The following is an 18,443-nucleotide window of genomic DNA, read 5'->3' as shown; positions in this document are numbered from 1 at the left end:
AATGTCTTTTAGATTTCAGTTTTGACAGCGCTTGGTCACAACAGTCAAGATTAGGTATTTTGTGTATGATAAATTTATTAAAAGTGCGTAACAATGTTTCATTCTGACAGCATATTAATTCTGTAAATATTAGCAGTTACAGTTTACTGTAATGTAATCACCTATTTTGACAATCTCCTGACAAATGATCAGAGTAGTAAGTACTATACATTCAAACGTTGTATTTTTTTTGTGGGTTTTTTGACATGTTCCACACCCACGAGAATCATCTCAATTTTAGTCTGTGGAGCTAAACTGAATCTAATCTAATATAATATAATGTAAACCACGTTTCGACAGTCCTATTGTATGGAGAAGTTAGCGCACATGTATTTCATAAAAAGGTGATGCCAGATGCTCCGTGTACAGTTACTGAATTTTGTATGCAGCGTGAATGACCGAATAATGAGGAGGGAAATAGCGCTGAGAGGTCCATTGACAGTTGCCTTTTAATTTCCTTTCCTATAATTGTAAACTGCTCGTCTGCTACACATTGTGAAGTGGATTGTGTGGATGCAGGACGTGCCCTAACGCTTATCTGATACATTCTTCTACGTTAATTATTAGTGGGCTGCAGACTTCTTGGTTCAGTTAGTAGTTACTTTTTTTTTTTTTTTTTTTTGGAAGAATGGTTTTATTAAAGTCATGTGAACTGACTTGCAGCAGCGACGTACAGCGGGCAAGACTGCAGACACGTCAATCGTTGCTCTGCTGCAGTTTAAATACTTCCGTCAGAACGTCAGCATGTTTGTTACAACAATTCTTGTGGTAAGCAAATTCTGTAAATGTGTGAGGAAGCTTTTTTCGCTACTGATTTTGATTGTGTCATATGGATGTACATTCACGCGATTTTGCTTAAATCTATTTCTGATTCTGTATATTGTAATCTGGATTTACCAGCTACCACTATATATATATATATATATATATATATATATATATATATATATATATTCCTATTTTCGGTCTGTAGACGTCCATCATTGATTGAAGTTAATAACCTGATTTACAAACATTTTGTAGTGTGTGAGTGGAATATTATAAGATAAATATCTTCCTCGACTGCTGAAAAAAATTTTTGTGTGACTTTTTCGCAACTCTATTTCTTTTGTGTTGCCTAACACACTCGGTGCCCAACATAAAGATGACTGTAAGAAAACCGTCACAACAAAAACTACAATGAACAATAGTTTATCAGAAGAACTTCACAAATAATTAACTTTAGTTTGATGATGACGATAACACGTGGCAAATTTATTAAACAGTTGTATCCTCATATAGTAAACTATGTTTCAATTTCTCAAATGCACCTTGGCATTCGTTGTTCCAGATCCATTTTGTTTCTTTGAGTTGCAGTTTGAGAAGCGATTTATTTATGGTGCTACACATGGATGACTTTCTTCAGTAATTAATTTAGCCCAGAACAGCATGCAGTCACTTGAGGGATTTGGAACTAGAAGGTTCTTAACTGCTTCAGTGTGTTTCGAGGTCACCTTGCTGTCTTTGTGTGACAGAGTGTGTACCAAGTATTGAACTTCCCGATGGAAAACTATGCAGTTTCGTGCTTACATTTTACTTGAATGCTTATGAAATCTTATATACATTTTCCACATTATGTAACAGTTCTTATGGAGTTTCCCTTGAGGTAATGTTATCATCCAGAAGTTCACAGCATTGGCGCTTTGCCTCATTTATTGTTCTAAGTGTCGCTAGAACATACTAGATGTGTTGGCACTCCCGGATGGCAATCTCCTGCATTGGTTTAGTCCAAACAGAGTATTTATGACAAAGAATTTGTGTGTTTCGTCATGCAGAGGTATTTGGTAGTAGGCCGCCTTCAAATCTAGTTTTGTAAAACGTACACCAGGAGCAAATTTTGGCATTAATTCGGAATTCGAAATGAGTCAATTATGGATCGCACCTTGACTGCCGCCTTGAAATCACCGAAGAGCCCTAATATGACATTCATTTTTTGTTCTAAAACGATTAGCGTTGCCGTGTAGCTACTGGTAATTGATTTTATAATGCTGTTCTGGTAGAGGCGATTTAGTTCCTGTTTCACTTTGTCCCTTAATGCATATACTGCATTATATGCTTTATAGAACTCAGCTCAAAGTAGTGCGCACTTCGTAGTTGTTAATGCTAGTTGTTGCTTTAGAAAAAAATGACATATTTTTTGCAAGAGCTTTTGTAAGTCCTTATTAGGAATGTCAGTGTCAATCTGATACACCCCTTCATGGATTGTAATGCCCAGTTTATTAAATTTGTCAAGACCCATTAAATTTGTTACTTTGTGTGAACTTGCTATTGTAAATTCGGCTTGTTTGGTAAACTGCATGTATGCAACAGCCGTTATGAATTTTCCTTTGACCGGTATTTTTTGGTCGCTGTAGCTAAATAGCGAACTCTGAAATTCAGTTAATTTTGGCGATCCCAATTTCTTGTCTATCTGCAGATTGATTAAAGAAAGCGAAAATTACATGTCGGTTAGAAATTTCAGAGGCACTTTATTCGCTCTGCATGTTACAAATAAAGCGTTGGCATTAGATGAGAAGGTAGCATTTACTTTACTTTCGGCCATGAAATAATGGATTTGCTCATGTTTGCCTTGAACATCATTTGTATTTTTATATAAGAACTACTTTCGTGTGCTTGAATGTCTTATTTCGTTGTCTGATTTACTTGGAGTTGCACATTTTGCAGGAAGTTCAGTGCACGTTTCTGGAGTAACTGTCTTCGCGATCGTGATTAACTACACAGCATTACAGGACCATAACTTTCTTCTGTTGACTCTGTTTATGATCTGTTGTTACCCTCTTTTGCCTTGTGATGTACGTAGATGGTCACGCTCACGGACTGTTGTGTGGACTGTTTGTGCATCTTATACACTCGAGCGTCTTCGTACTGAAATGCAGCAACAGATACTCTCATCCGTTCTTGTGCCCAGATTAAAGGCAAACATTTATGTAGTGATGAATTAGTCAAATAAGGAAGGTCTTCCTTTAACTTATGGTCTGGCGAGTGCATTATAAGGAAGGCACGAGTGAGAGAATCAGCAGAAGACTTTTTGTCCTTTTCATTCTCGCACAGAAATTCGCAGTCGGTAGTTAGCCCTTATTATTGTGCTATCCACTCTCTGTACCCCTGATTGGGTTTCTAAAAGTACCGAAAAAATTATGCTTAGATGCTGAGTCATCTTGAGGCTCAGTATAAGAATCTAGCTTGTCTTCAGTTTCTAAATGTAAGAGAGTCACTGGATGTACTCCCAACTAATTTAATTTTTTTTTTTTTTTTTTGTCTCAGCTTTAACAAGAAGAAAAGCTTCACAGTCAACACCACCCAATAATTTGTGCGTGATAAAATGTTGCCCCGTTCTGGCTACATAACGGCTAGGATTCTATTTTTCGGTCAAAAGCTCTAAATAGTGACAACGGTATCCTAAAATTTTCCTGGACATGTTCCTTCTCTGCATCTAGCTTGGACCGAGATGGCGCTGATAATTACTGAGTGGTGGACAGCAGCTGCAGCAGCAGCATCGTTAGCTGCGAGTGTCATGTTGAGCCATTTCTGAAAAATAAAACTCCCAACAGTATATAATATTGTCAGTTAAGCTGGGGTGACAGAAGTCATGAGATATCTCCTAATATCGTGTCGGACCTCCTTTAGTCCGGCGTAGTGTAGCAGATCGACGCGGCATGGACTCAACAAGTCGTTGGAAGTCCACTGCCGTCCATTACTGCGAAAGTTTTACTAGTGCAGAATTTCGTGCGCGAACCACACTCTCGATTTTCTCTGGTAAATGTTCGATGGGATTCATGTCGGACGAAATCATTCGTTTGAATTGTTCAGAATGTTCTTCAAACCAATCTGGTTTGAAGAACACTTGTAACCTGGTGACATGGCACTTTGTCATCCATAGTAATTCCATCGTTGTTTGGGAACATTAATTCCGTGAAGGGATGCAAATGGTCTCCAAGTAGCCGAATACAATCGTTCCAATCAGTGACCGGTTCAGTTGGTACAAGGCAAGCCAATCCATTCGATGTAAACACAGCCCATGCCATTATGTAGCCGCCACCAGCTTGCACAGTGCCTTGTTGACGACTTGGTTCCATGGCTTTTTGGAGTCAGCGCTACGCTCGAACCCTAACATCAGCTGTTACCAACTGAAATCGGGACTCGCCTGACCAGGCTACGGTTTTCCAGTCGTCTAGGGTCCAACAAATAAGGTCAATAGCCCAGCAGAGGCGCTGCAGGCGATGTCGTGCCGTTAGCAAAGGCGCTTGCGTCGGTCGTTTGCTGCCATAGCCCTTTAACGCGAAATTTCACCGCACTATCATAACGAAGACGATCGTCGCACGCCACATTGATTTCTGCTGTTATTTCAAACAGCGTTGCTTGTGTGTTAGCACTGGCAACTCAGTGCAACGTCTATCCCCTCGGTGGTCAGCTCGTGGTCGTGCGGTAGCGTTCGCGCTTCCCACGCCCGGGTTCCCGGGTTCGATTCCCGGCGGGGTCAGGGATTTTCTCTGCCTCGTGATGACCGGGTGTTGTGTGATGTCCTTAGGTTAGTTCGGTTTAAGTAGTTCTAAGTTCTAGGGGACTGATGACCATAGCTGTTAAGTCCCATAGTGCTCAGAGCCAACCCTCGGTGGTTTAGTGAAACCCGGCGCTGTACCGAGCGGTTCTAGTCGCATCAGTCCGCAATTGCCCTGCTGCTACGGTCGCAGGTTCGAATCCTGCCTTGGGCATGGATGTGTGTAATGTCCTTAGGTTAGTTAGGTTCAATTAGTTCTAAGTTCTAGGCGACGACCTCAGAAGTTAAGTCGCATAGTGCTCGGAGCCATTTGATTTGATCTAGCTGTAGTATGACTATTGGGATGTCAATTCTATCACAGATATAACACTGATTCCAGTGGATGTTAATGGTAAACTAGCAGTATGTCCAGTCTGTTGGCTGTGACAGTGTGTTGATACACGGACAGTACGACACTTAGCGGATGCCGCGACGCTGTGAGACAGTTTAGACATCAGCTTAGTGGAGCTGCTTGTCCACTTCAGTCTGTTGTTGAGCAGGAATCTTCATTTGCAAACTATTTTCACGACGTCAGGTGGAAACAAGATATAGATCTTGTTTTGAACACTCCCTGTGGCGTCTGACCATAACCATCTTGTGCCGCACTGGAGACTTGCCTTGCTGTGGGATGACCTGTGTGTGTGTGTGTGTGTGTGTGTGTGTGTGTGGCCGTGTATGGCAGTCGTAGCTGCGGACAGAGCAGTTTTAAGTACATACAAATATACCATTTAAAAGAGTGCTGATACAAACAGCCGTAATAACAAGCTCTGTGCAAATAATGGGGAATTAATACGAGTATAATTAAAATTTCTTTAAATAATTTGGCCCGGGTGTCGGAATGGTTCCTCTAAAATAATAACGGCCGGTTTGCTTCCACAGCCCTGTTTAGCAGAGCTTCTAGCGTGTCTCTTAATGTTACTGATCTCAACGAGGTAAAGTGTAGTCTTCATTGCTTTCTCCTCCTTTCAGTCTGATATGAAGCAACTCCGAAACACTTCAACAATAGTTTGCGAGAGTTCCGTATACGGTCACACATGAAAAGCTCCAATTTCTTACATAATTTCCTTTAAAAGTCGAACATAGACTTCCGTCTTTCCTACAAATTGTTTTGTGTTACCGTCGACATCTTAAAATGTAATTGCTCTGACTGCTCAGCCGGCCGGAGTGGCCGAGCAGTTCTAGGCGCTTCAGTCTGGAACCGCGCGACCACTACGGTCGCAGGTTCGAATCCTGCCTCGGACATGGATATGTGTGATGTCCTTAGGTTAGTTAGGTTTAAGTAGTTCTAAGTTCTAGGGGACTGATGACCGTAGATGTTAAGTCCCATAGTGCTCAGAGCCATTTGAACCATTTTTTTTACTGCTTAAAACCTATAGTGTAGTTCCCGTTGACATAGAATTGTGGAATTTGGGAAGAAGCGAGGTTTCGCAGTAGAAGTAAATGAGAAAGACAAAAATTGTTGATTTGTATTATATCATAAGAGAACAGTATTTCATTTGTTATTTGTTATCCGCCGGTCGGGGTGGCCGAGCGGTTCTAGGCGCTAGAAACATGCGACCGCTACGGTCGTAGGTTCGAATCCTGCCTCGGGCATGGTTGTATGTGATGTCCTTAGGTTAGTTAGGTTTAAGTAGTTCTAAGTTCTAGGGGACTGATGACCTCAGAAATTTTGTCTCATAGTGCTCAGAGCCATCTTTTTATTTGTTGTCCGACGTCAAACTTGAAATTACAAGTGAAACGCTTTCGAAGTCTTGGAATATCTGGGATCGATATCTTGACAGTAACAATGTTGGCAACATGCAAAAATCGTCCAGATTCTCCATTCCCGGAACGGATGAACCGTCTGTATACATAATTAAGCTTGTACGGAGCCCTCGGTGCGCGAAGCCTGTTCGCATCAGGCCAGTTTTCTAGAATCACTTGACGCAAAAAAGGTAAAGAAGGCTGTATGAGGAAACGCAACATGCAGAGAAACTACTCAGTGTTACTTATCACTCTTTGAATACTTTCCCTTGTCACTGTGCGCGTAATACCACCGCTTCGCCTTTCACACACTGACAGCCGGCGCTATGAAAGCTTCACTCTCTTACAGCTAGATGCAAATTAGGATTTATCGTCCCTGTCTACCTCGCACTTCTAAGCGGGTGATATATTTCGCCGCTTCATGAAACCGTGTCGTTCTACGTCTACATCTGTACTCTGCGGGTCACCTTACGGTGTGTCGCAGGGGGTGCTTCTGGTGCCACTACGTTTGTACCCGCTTTCCTTTTCCATTCACGAACTGTCCGTGGGAAGAACGATTTTCGGTAAAGCTCCGCATTACATCTAATTCATCTGATATTCTTGTCGTGATCGTTTCGCGAGAGATATCTAGAGGAAAGTAAAATGTCGCCAGACTCTTCTTCAAACCTATCCGTGGTGCACAACGCCTCCTTGCAACGCCTACACTTTTCGTTGAAATGGTTCAAATGGCTCTAAGCACTATGGGACATAACATCTGAGGTCATCAGTCCCCTAGGCTTAACACTAAATAAACCGAACTAATCTAAGGACATTACACACATCCTTGCCCGAGGCAGGATTCGAACCTGCGACCGTAGCAGCCACGTGGTTCCGGACTGAAGTGCCTAGAACAGCTCGGTCACAGCGGCCTGCCTTTTTGTTGTGTCTTCCGTATCTTTTCTATGAATCCTTTTTCATGAGGGTCCCAGACTAATGAACGTAAGTCACAAACCAGTCGAACAAACGCTTTTTGTATCCCATTTCTCCCGTGGATGTTGTTGTGGAGGAATCTTCACTTGCAAGCTATTTTCACGACGTCAGGTGGAAACAGGATATAGTTCTTGTTTTGAACACTCACTATGGCGTCTGACCATAACCATGTTGTGTCGCACTGGAGACTGGCCTTGCTATGCGATACCATGTGTGTGTATGGCCGTGTGACTGTAGCTGTCGACAGAGTAGTTTAAAGTAAATACAAATATATAATTTAATTTCAAAGTGTGCTGATACGATCACTCGTAGTAGCAAGCTATATATATAAACATATTCTGTTAGTGACTCTCAGTCTGGCATCTGATTTTCCTGTTTTGTATGTGGTCTATCCTCTCCATGGTTATTCCTAGTTATTTTACGGTATTTGCTGTTTGCGGTGATTTAACTTGTCATCGATAATGTAATGTGACAGTAGTGGATCTCCTCGCCTGTTCATTCAGATACGCTGCATTACGTAGTTCAATAGTTATCGATTTAGTTGATAACTGAACTACTGCTGCACCCCTACAGAATCCAGATCCAGCGACATGCTGCGGACCTCTTGCAGAACTAGGCAGCTGTGCTTTCCGATTTAACATGTTCGCCAAAATCCACGTGGTTATTTTCTTATGAGGGCGTGCTGAAAAGTAATTCCCCCAACTTTTTATGTGAAAACTCTTAAAGCTTTTTAAGCAGAACAAACGGTATTAACATTCTACATATTTAGTCTTTATTTTTACACTTGGGGCACTCTCTCTTTTAGCACGACAGTGCCAGACCACACCCAAAGCTGCGACATCTGCAACGATTCAACTTCTTGGGTTAACTGTTATCGATCATTGTATGTGACGTTTGTTTTATTTGAAAAGCTTTAAGCGTTTTCACATAAAGAATTCCGAAGTATTACTTTTAAGTTCACCCTCATACGTGATTGCTTTACCCATTCAGGTAAATGTCGGAATGATTTCTTTGGAAGGATGCGGCCGATTTCCTTCTTTATTTCCCAGACTTGTCGCTGACAACCTTGATCTGGATGGAGTGTTATAGCTTGGTCGTCGTTCCTTCCGCCCATTATAATGTGAGGAAATCTAGTCTCAGCAGGCCGGGGTGGCCGAGCGGTTCTAGGCACTTCAGTCTGAATCCGCGCGACCACTACGGTAGCAGGTTCGAATCCTGCTTCGGGTATGGATGTGTGTGATGTCCTTAGGTTAGTTAGGTTTAAGTAGTTCTAAGTTGTAGGGGACTGATGACCTTAGAAGTTGAGTCCCATAGTGCTCAGAGCCATTTGTAGTCTCTGCTGGCTGCCCGTTATTTTTAATTTAGATTTGCAGTATGACGCGGACGGCAGTTAGCTCCTGAAGGTGAGTTTTTATTTTGGATGTACCTTGACATAAATAGTTTAATACAATATAATGACTGAGTTACATTATTAGGGACATATTCCTTCTTTCCTTCATTTTTACGACATACTGAAACTTCTTAATAAATTTTTACTTAAAGTGAAGTAACTGAGGTGAAACTACGTTTTTACTTAAATTGCTGAATGCTTACTGAACCTTCTTAAACTGCTGAGTGAAACTGAACCCACTGAGTGAAACTTCTAGTCTTTACCACGAGATGAAATTGCTGAATGCAACTGAACGTACTGAACGCTGCTGGGTGAAACTGTGAATCAACAGTCTCTTTGCTTGTTTTTATCATTTCAAACACTGACCTACAGAATTTTCCCTGGCAAATACAACTCAAACTTATTCTGTTCACTTATTGCCCACAATATACAAACGCAACGCAGTCTGACTGCAAATAATTAACACGAAAGAATGGCCCTGAATTAGAAGAAATCCTAACAATAACCCATACATTTCGTAAGTCACTTACCTCACAGAAAATCTTCTTGACACGAACTACAGCAAATACAGCAAGCAGCATCTACGGCCAGCTAAATAAAAGATTCTAATTACTATAGCCTCTAACTACTAATGGGCATGTGGTTAGCAAAGCAAAGATTTTGTTGCAGAGAAACAATGTATTTAGGAGATTTTACCTTAATCATGTGACATACAGTTCCAAAAATTACATAATCGTCAATAATTCCTTTTCCTAAGCATTAGCAAATACATCAATCATCATTTTACAATCCATTTCCAGCCAACACTAAATCTCCATGACGGACACAAGTCCAGATCGTCCGCTCGCTCACACACTGCGTACCTCCATCACTGGTAACTATCAACTTCTAACTGCGAGTCCGACCAGCCACCGAGTTTATTAGCGAGGTCACACAGCGCTGTCAGTGATGTTATGCAGTCTATGGCGCTGCCAACATACAGACATATAAACAGGCTATTTACAATACGAGTAAGTACAATGATGGTGACCATTCTCATCCACGAGGAAAGATCGGAGAGTAACGCACAATAATTTTATAAGGGGCGTTGAAAAAGAAAGAAGCTGGAGGCATAATTACAGAAACCAGTACCTGTATGTTAGAAGTATTGACCCTGGCTGTTGAGACACTTGTCCCACTGTGACACACGGCGGTTAATGGCTGTCTCATAAAATTCTCGGGACTGCGATGTTAACCAGTTCCGCACGTACGGCTTGGTGTCGTCGTCCGAAGTGAATCGTTTGCCCCTCAGAGCCTTTTTAAGGGAACCAAAAATGGCGTAATCACAGGGAGAGAGGTCCGGACTGTATGGAGGGTGGACGAGAACCTACCATTTGAATTTCTGCAGGGGTACCGCAACTGTGTTGGCCGTATGAGGCTTTGCATTGTGGAGCAGAATGACCCCGCGGGTGAGACTGCCTGGTCGTTTTGATTTGATTGCTTGGCGAAGGGTGGTCAAGGTTTGCGAGTAGCGCTGGCCATTCACTGTTGTCCCGTGCTGCAGGAAGTGAATCAGAACAGGGCCACCTTGGTCAAAGAAGAATGTCAGCATAACCTTTCCTGCACTGGTGTGGATGCCCATAGCTTTTTTTGGTGGTGGTGATCCTGGGTGCTTCCACTGGAGACTTTGTCGTTTTGATTCTGGTTCGAAGTGTGGCTCATCTCCAGCCACCACTCGTACCAGGAACGCATAGCCTTCCCGAGTATAGCGCTGCAGATGAGCAAGACAGTGCGCTATTCGACATGCTTCCTGGTGTGGTTGAAGACTGTGGGGCACCCCGTCGTTCCTTCATGATGGTGTGAACACTTCCGACGCTCAATCCGAGCACAGCGGCTGTGGCTTTCCCTGTTACTTGGGGGTTCTGAGTAATGAGTGCATCCACTAGCTGGACGATGTCATCGGTAATGCAGTGTGGTGCTCCAGATTTTGCATCATCAGCTAACGACACCCGTCCTTCCCTAAAGCGCTTCTGCCACGTCTTGACCCTTGCAAGGGACATGCAGTGTTCGTCGAACACTTGTGACATTCATCGATGAATATCCGTTCCTCCTACTCCTTCCGCTGTCAGAAAACGAACATCTCTTTGTTCTTGTTTTGACGCCTCCGTGTCACTGTCAGCAATGCGACTGGCAGCGTTGGACGATTTATGCACGCTGCTGCTAGCTCTGTTTAGTCACGTGACGTGCACGCGTGCCCTATAGAGACGGTCTGTGAACTTCCACGCTCTGGTCGGAACCAACATCGTTACACACGAAACGATATTACCCTCCTGTCACTGGTCTGCACATTCCAGACTCCGGCTCGTTTCTTTTTGAACGCCCCCCCCCCTTTTTTTTTCATCAGTCTACTGACTGGTTTGATGCGGCCCGCCACGAATTCCTTTCCTGTGCTAACCTCTTCATCTCAGAGTAGCCCTTGCAACCTACGTCCTCAATTATTTGCTTGACGTATTACAATCTCTGTTTTCCTCTACAGTTTTTGCCCTCTACAGCTCCCTCTAGTACCATGGAAGTCATTCCCTCATGTCTTAGCAGATGTCCTATCATCCTGTCCCTTCTCCTTATCAGTGTTCTCCACACATTCCTTTCCTCTCCGAGTCTGCGTAGAACCTCCTCATTCCTTACCTTATCAGTCCACCTAATTTTCAACATTCGTCTCTAGCACCACATCTCAAATGCTTCGATTCTCTTCTGTTCCGGTTTTCCCACAGTCCATGTTTCACTACCATACAATGCTGTACTCCAGACGTACATCTTCAGAAATTTCTTCCTCAAATTAAGGCCGGTGCTTGATATTAGTAGACTTCTCTTGGCCAGAAATGCCTTTTTTGCCATAGCGAGTCTGCTTTTGATGGCCCGCATCTCGTGGTCGTGCGGTAGCGTTCTCGCTTCCCACGCCCGGGTTCCCGGGTTCGATTCCCGGCGGGGTCAGGGATTTTCCCTGCCTCGTGATGGCTGGGTGTTGTGTGCTGTCCTTAGGTTAGTTAGGTTTAAGTAGTTCTAAGTTCTAGGGGACTGATGACCATAGATGTTAAGTCCCATAGTGCTCAGAGCCATTTGAACCATTTTTGCTTTTGATGTCCTCCTTGCTCCGTCCGTCATTGGTTATTTTACTGCCTAGGTAGCAGAATTCCTTAACTTCATTGACTTCGTGACCATCAATCCTGATGTTAAGTTTCTCGCTGTTCTCATTTCTACTACTTCTTATTACCTTCGTCTTTCTCCGATTTACTCTCGACCCATACTGTGTACTCATTAGACTGTTCATTCCGTTCAGCAGATCATTTAATTCTTCTTCACTTTCACTCAGAATAGCAATGTCATCAGCGAATCGTATCATTGATATCCTTTCACCTTGTATTTTAATTCCACTCCTGAACCTTTCTTTTATTTCCATCATTGCTTCCTCGATGTACAGATTGAAGAGTAGGGGCGAAAGGCTACAGCCTTGTCTTACACCCTTCTTAATACGAGCACTTCGTTCTTGATCGTCCACTCTTATTATTCCCTCTTGGTTGTTGTACAGATTGAATATGACCCGTCTCTCCTTGTAGCTTACCCCTACTTTTTTTTCAGAATCTGGAACTGATTGCACCATTTTATATTGTCGAACGCTTTTTCCAGGTCGACAAATCCTATGAAAGTGTCTTGATTTTTCTTTAGCCTTGCTTCCATTATTAGCCGTAACGTCAGAATTGCCTCTCTCGTCCCTTTACTTTTCCTAAAGCCAAACTGATCCTCACCTAGCGCATTCTCAATTTTCTTTTCCATTCTTCTGTATATTATTCTTGTTAGCAGCTTCGATGCATGAGCTGTTAAGCTGATTGTGCGATAATTCTCGCACTTGTCAGCTCTTGCCGTCTTCGGAATTGTGTAGATGATGCTTTTCCGAAAGTCAGATGGTATATCGCCAGACTCATATATTCCACACACCAACGTGAATAGTCGTTTTGTTGCTACTTCCCCCAATGATTTTAGAAATTCCCAAAAGTTTAACTGGTAGCAAAATAAAACAAAAAAAGAACTTACATTTTTTACTTACTTTTATACGTAGTGAACGACGTTCTCAGCACATTTCTCCCATCGTAGTACCAGTTTCAATATGATGCAATGTCCATAGAAGTCCGTTTGGTAGGAGTAGAAGTACAGCCATCTGGCAATTTGACTTCCGCATCTGTCGCGAAGCGTTGGCCAGCCAGGAATTTCTCCATGGGACCAAAAAGTCCGACGGTGCAAAGTCCAGACTGTATGGTGGATACTGTAGCACTTCCCACCCAAATTTGGCGATTTTCTCACGAACAGTAGCAGCAACAGGGGCGAACATTGTTATGAAGAAGTTTGATATCGTTAGCATTAATATTGTGGTATTTGTCACGAATTTAACCAAAGCTTTCATGTAGGCTGCAGCATTCACAATGTTCCCGTTTTCAGCGAAGTCCACAAATAACTGTATGCATGCGTATTGTCCTTGCGTGTCTCAGAACACTGTCACAAGCACTTTCCTAGGACTGAGTCACTTCGAATTCTTTAGTGCTGGGGAACGAGCATGTTTCCACTCCATAGAGGCCTGCTTGGTTTCGGATGTGTAGTGGTACATTCACGAGTCTCTTCAGAAAGCCATGCCCTTCTGCCGTGTAACGCGTTAAGTGATCCAAGGTTGTAATCATTCGCTGGCCCTTATGATTGTCTGTCAGGTTATTAGGCACCCAGCGAGCTCTAACTTTTCGAAATTTCAACGTGTCATGAACAGTATTGTACACCGCACCACAGGAAATGTTGAACTGTTTTTTTACATTGAAAGGACTATACTGGGGCGCATTTGTATATGGCACGAGAATAAGATAAGAATATTAATAAATTAAAATGAAAAGCCAAAGATACAGTACTGCTTTATTGGAGTAAGAGAGCTCTGGGCGCACAGTTGTAGGTAGCTGTCTGTGAGGGAAAGACGATGGAGTAGGCAGTTTTGAGGGTGTGCACTGTGAATCCACCAAGAGTTAGATTAAATTAGGTATGTCAATATTGTTGAACTTGGAAGCAGAAGTCTTCTTGCAACCAAGGTAAGTATATTAAACAATTATGATTTCTGTTTTTGCCAGCGCGTTAGTATAGATGAGTTGGCTGATAATTTGTAATTGTTGAGTAACCCTAGAATATACGTAAACGGTTTTGATCAAAAGGCTAGTTAGATATTTAAGTTTTATAATGATTTCAAGATTTGTTAACAGGGCTCTGTGTAATTTGATGATTTGCATTATGCTGGATTAATGAAGCTAGATAATACTTGCTGTTTAAATCTCATTGCTTGTGAATCAATTGTGAGTGATGTAACTTCAATTGTCTGATGTTTTTGAAAAGCCAAACTTAACTTGAAATATAATTTTGCCAAAAAAATCTGAGTGTTAGTAGTTCACCATAATCATTACCGCCTCCCAGCCCAGGCCATATATTTTTCAAAGAAGTTTGATTTTCTTAAGTTTTCACGTTTATCAGACAAATGAATTTCATGTGCATTTCAACTATTACGGCCAGCATTGCACTGAGAGACCAGAATATATCGCGTTACTCCGTTGCTGCTTTAGAGGTAAGACAATTTAATTTATTTGTTATGAGAACAGGGCCTTAGGATTCAGTGTTCAAGAGGCTGAATTTATTTTGCAGTGACTGTACTTCTTTGTTGGTACTGGGAGTTTCATTGCCTAGTCGATTCGTGTAAAATTTTGCTAACAATAAAACTGATTAAGCACGCCGTTTGCCCAACAACGCATCATAAAGTAAATGTGAATAAGACAAAGTTATTTTATAAAAGAACGTTACACTTCGCGACCCCGTCAATTAGAACATACGTCGGATATTCAGAATTGCTGCCTCAGTCGCTCCGACATTCTGCGAGATTTCTGCTGTTACCAACCGCCTGGAGAGTAGCGAATTACTAAGGTTTACACGGCCCTCTTAGAATAATGCATACCACGCATGTCCCTGTGAGTTTCATTCGGTTTGGGCCTCTCAAATATCGAAGTACGCTTCGCTGCCCGTCACAAGTTGACGACAGTAACATGCACGCTATGTTTGTTCCGTAGTTCACGCGTCTGTCTCTAGAGCTGCATATGAAAACAAAATACCCTTTGTGGCGCAAACTTGAAACTGTATCGTCGTGAAATTCCAGCTGTAATACTAGCGGAGAGAAGAATTATTGCGAATAACGTTCCGCTCCTCCCTTCTATGTTGGTCTTTTTCAAATTTTTCCTCTTTCTTCATCTTAAGCTGTTTCTGGTCAAGATAGACGTCTTCGGGTTTCATAGTACTTGTCACTTCCTTTGCTTCATTCTTTATTTCTCGATGGGGTCTTTTTTTGTTTTTGGGGTGATTAGGGTTTCTCTATAAAACAATGACATCAACTAGAGAAAAAAGTGCGTTTGCCATGTAAAGGGAACTGCATTGCTCTCTCCTAGAATGACGTACGAAAACGAGGAAAACACGAACGCAGTTGTTAATCAAATACCCAGAGGGAACGGCTATTAAATCCTGATTTGATAACATCATCTGTAGTTTCTGTGTATATCTTGGGCTATATACTGGAATGACTCCTTCGTGAAGCTCACGGCTAGTCCGTTCCTGTATTGAACCAATGATCTGCCTTTAATGAATCAGCTGTCGACGGGAGTTTCTTAGTGAATCGAAATATAGTGATACTGGTGCAAGTGATTCAGCTAATGAAATCACTGATACAAATGTTTCACCCAATAAGAAAAATCGTTACGATAATTGAGTTATCTCTCAGTATGTTAAATACGGGAAAAAGGTACGTTCTAGTAATTAAATATCACCAGGACTCGTTGTGAAATAGCCATTCTTCCACTGACTCAATACAAATATGTTTTCGTTATTTTTGTTCAGTTTTGTAAGTAACGTTACATGATTGATAAAACGAGAGATTCCTTTCATCTGTAGCAGATTCAATAGAAATGAACTGCTAAGTTCTTATTCAGCAGCCATGATATTCGTCGACTATTATTTTAATAGCCGTTTACTCTTAATACTCTGACGAAGAACAATCAAACCACAAAAAATGTAGAGCAACGAAATTTCAGGAATATTTTCGTCTAGGTAACACATTTAAGTGATTAACATTGAAAGATCACAGATTACTGTGAGCGCGAGATAATCCATTGCAAATGTGAGATGCTGGTACATTAATAACCGGTGTAACCGCCAGAACGTTGCATGCAAGCATGTAAACATGAATGCTATGTGTTGTACAAGAGCCGGATGTCGTTTTGTGCATAGAGTTCCGTGCATGGTGCACTTGGTCCGTCAGTACAAGGATTGTTAATGCTGTTTGTAGATGATGCTGGAGTTGTCGTCCGATCATATCCCGTACGCGCTCGAAGGGAGACGGATGTGGTGATCGAGTAGGCCAAGGCAACAAGTCGATACTCTGTAGAGCAAGCTGCGTTACAACAGCGGTATGTGGGTGAGCGTTATCCTGTTGGAAAACACCCCTTCGTAAATGCCAGCACAGCTGGCGGGATCACCAGAGTGACGTACAAATTGGCGGTCAGGTTACGTGGGATAACCACGAGACCGCTCCTGCTGTCATACGAATTCGCATTCCACACCATAATCCAGGTCCAGTGTGGGTAGCACGCAGACTGGTTGACTGCAGGCCCTCAACTGCCCCCCCTCCCCCCCCCCCCCCCCGTTCTAACCAACAGAGCATCATTGGCACCGAGGCAGAAGCAGCTTTGATCCAGAAAACACATTAGGCCTCTACCCTGCCCTCCAGCGGGTTCTCGCTTGACACCATTAAAGTCGAAAATGGTGGTGGATGGGGGCCACTGGAATGCACGCTACATGGCGTCTGCCTCGGAGCTGTCCTTGAAGTAAGTGATTTGTACGAGTTCGCCGTGTCACTGTGGTGCCAACTAGTGCTGAAATTACTGCTGCAGATGCAGTACCATGCGTTTGAGCTATACGCCGAATACGACTGTCTTTCCTCTCGGTAGTGCCACATGGCCGTCCGGAGCCCGATCTTCTAGCGACCGTACATTCTCGTGAGCACCGGTGCCAGCAGTCATGTATGGTGGCTACATTACTGCCAAGTCTTTTTGCAATATCGCAGAAGGAGCATCCAGCTTCTCGTAGTCCTATTACACAACCTCTTTCAAACTTAGTGAGATGTTGACAACGGCGTTTTTGTCCCTAAAAGGCATTCTTGCCTAACATCAACTCGTCCAGTCTCAAAGGTAACTAACGCTCACGACCGTTAGAGCGTATATTTAAAGCAAACCTGATTTGCATCCTCACAGTGGCGCTACTAACTCGACTGTCACGAAATCTGAACAGACATCTGCTTTCAGATGTAGAAACAGGCGTACCAACTTTCGTTTATGTTGCACAGCTCCTTCTTCGTGTTGCGATATTTTTCCGTCAGTATAAATCAGAATAACGAATTTGATTTAGCTGCGAGTCCTGATTTTATTTGGTGTGTCAGCATGGAACTGGTTCAACTGGCTCTGAGCACTATGGGACTTAACTTCTGTGGTCATCAGTCCCCTAGAACTTAGAACTACTTAAACCTAACTAACCTAAAGACATCACACACATCCATGCCCGAGGCAGGATTCGAACCTGCGACCGTAGCAGTCCCGTGGTTCCGGGCTGCGCGCCTAGAACCACTAGACCACCGCGGCCGGCTGTCAGCATGGAAAACGACTTCGATAAACATTTAAGTGAGATCAGATTTGTAAACTTATTGCTTGTTAAATACCTCGAACAGTTGGCCAACATCTTTGTGAATGGTAATTAAAAAGTATAATTTCACAAAAACATGACTGTAGTGGAAAATGAGGCCGTTTGAATCTACAGAGGAGACGTGTAGTCTTTGTAACACATTGAACTATGAAAGTCAATGTCTTGTTAACATGCTAGTTCATTATCCCCAAGAGTACCTGTGGTTTCTTCTTGAAACCCCCATTTCTTATTTTTTTTAAGTACCGGAGTACCGTTGCCTTTAGCATGACGCCACCGATGCTGTTGCAAGGCAAATTCATCTGAAAGTACACTGAGGTACTTCTATGGATGTGGTGCATCAGACCACTCACTTGTAGCGCCCAAAGCAACTGCCGGCGCTGAGATTGTCCTACGTGATAGTAGGAGATTGTGACATGCTGTTTTTTTTTCTTTTATACTGGCCATATTGAGAGGATCATTGACAGTGGAAGTAAGTACATCTGAAGTTACTGTAACGTAAATTTGAGTTTGTACTACTGTTTTTATGAGTGGTATCGAAATGAAATCACTGCGGCAGAATGTAGTTTTGATACAAATTTTATCATATTTTAGCCCAGTTTTTGTTTGTTTTTTAGGCCTATAATTTGTTTTAGGCGGTATGAGTTCATGGAAGTTTCGAGATGTGGGGTTGTGTCTACGAAATATGCGAATTTGCTTTCAAATATACCACATGAAATGATGGGTGGTTGAAAACTGTACATCCTGCTGGTTCTGAAGAGAACAACCTCCTTAAAACAATTCATTGTTTACTTTTCGCCAGTTTGTTTTTGTCGGTTATTAAGACAATAAAGGTCAATTTTGTGAATAATTTCACAATTGTAATCCAAAGTGAAATTACCCGCACAACACACTTTTTTCTGTATACGTTGCTTACTATGATGATTAAATTTAATT

This window comes from Schistocerca serialis, chromosome 4, assembly GCF_023864345.2.
Source record: "Schistocerca serialis cubense isolate TAMUIC-IGC-003099 chromosome 4, iqSchSeri2.2, whole genome shotgun sequence".
Lineage (NCBI taxonomy): Eukaryota > Metazoa > Arthropoda > Insecta > Orthoptera > Acrididae > Schistocerca > Schistocerca serialis.
Note: the sequence above shows the minus strand (reverse complement) of the source record.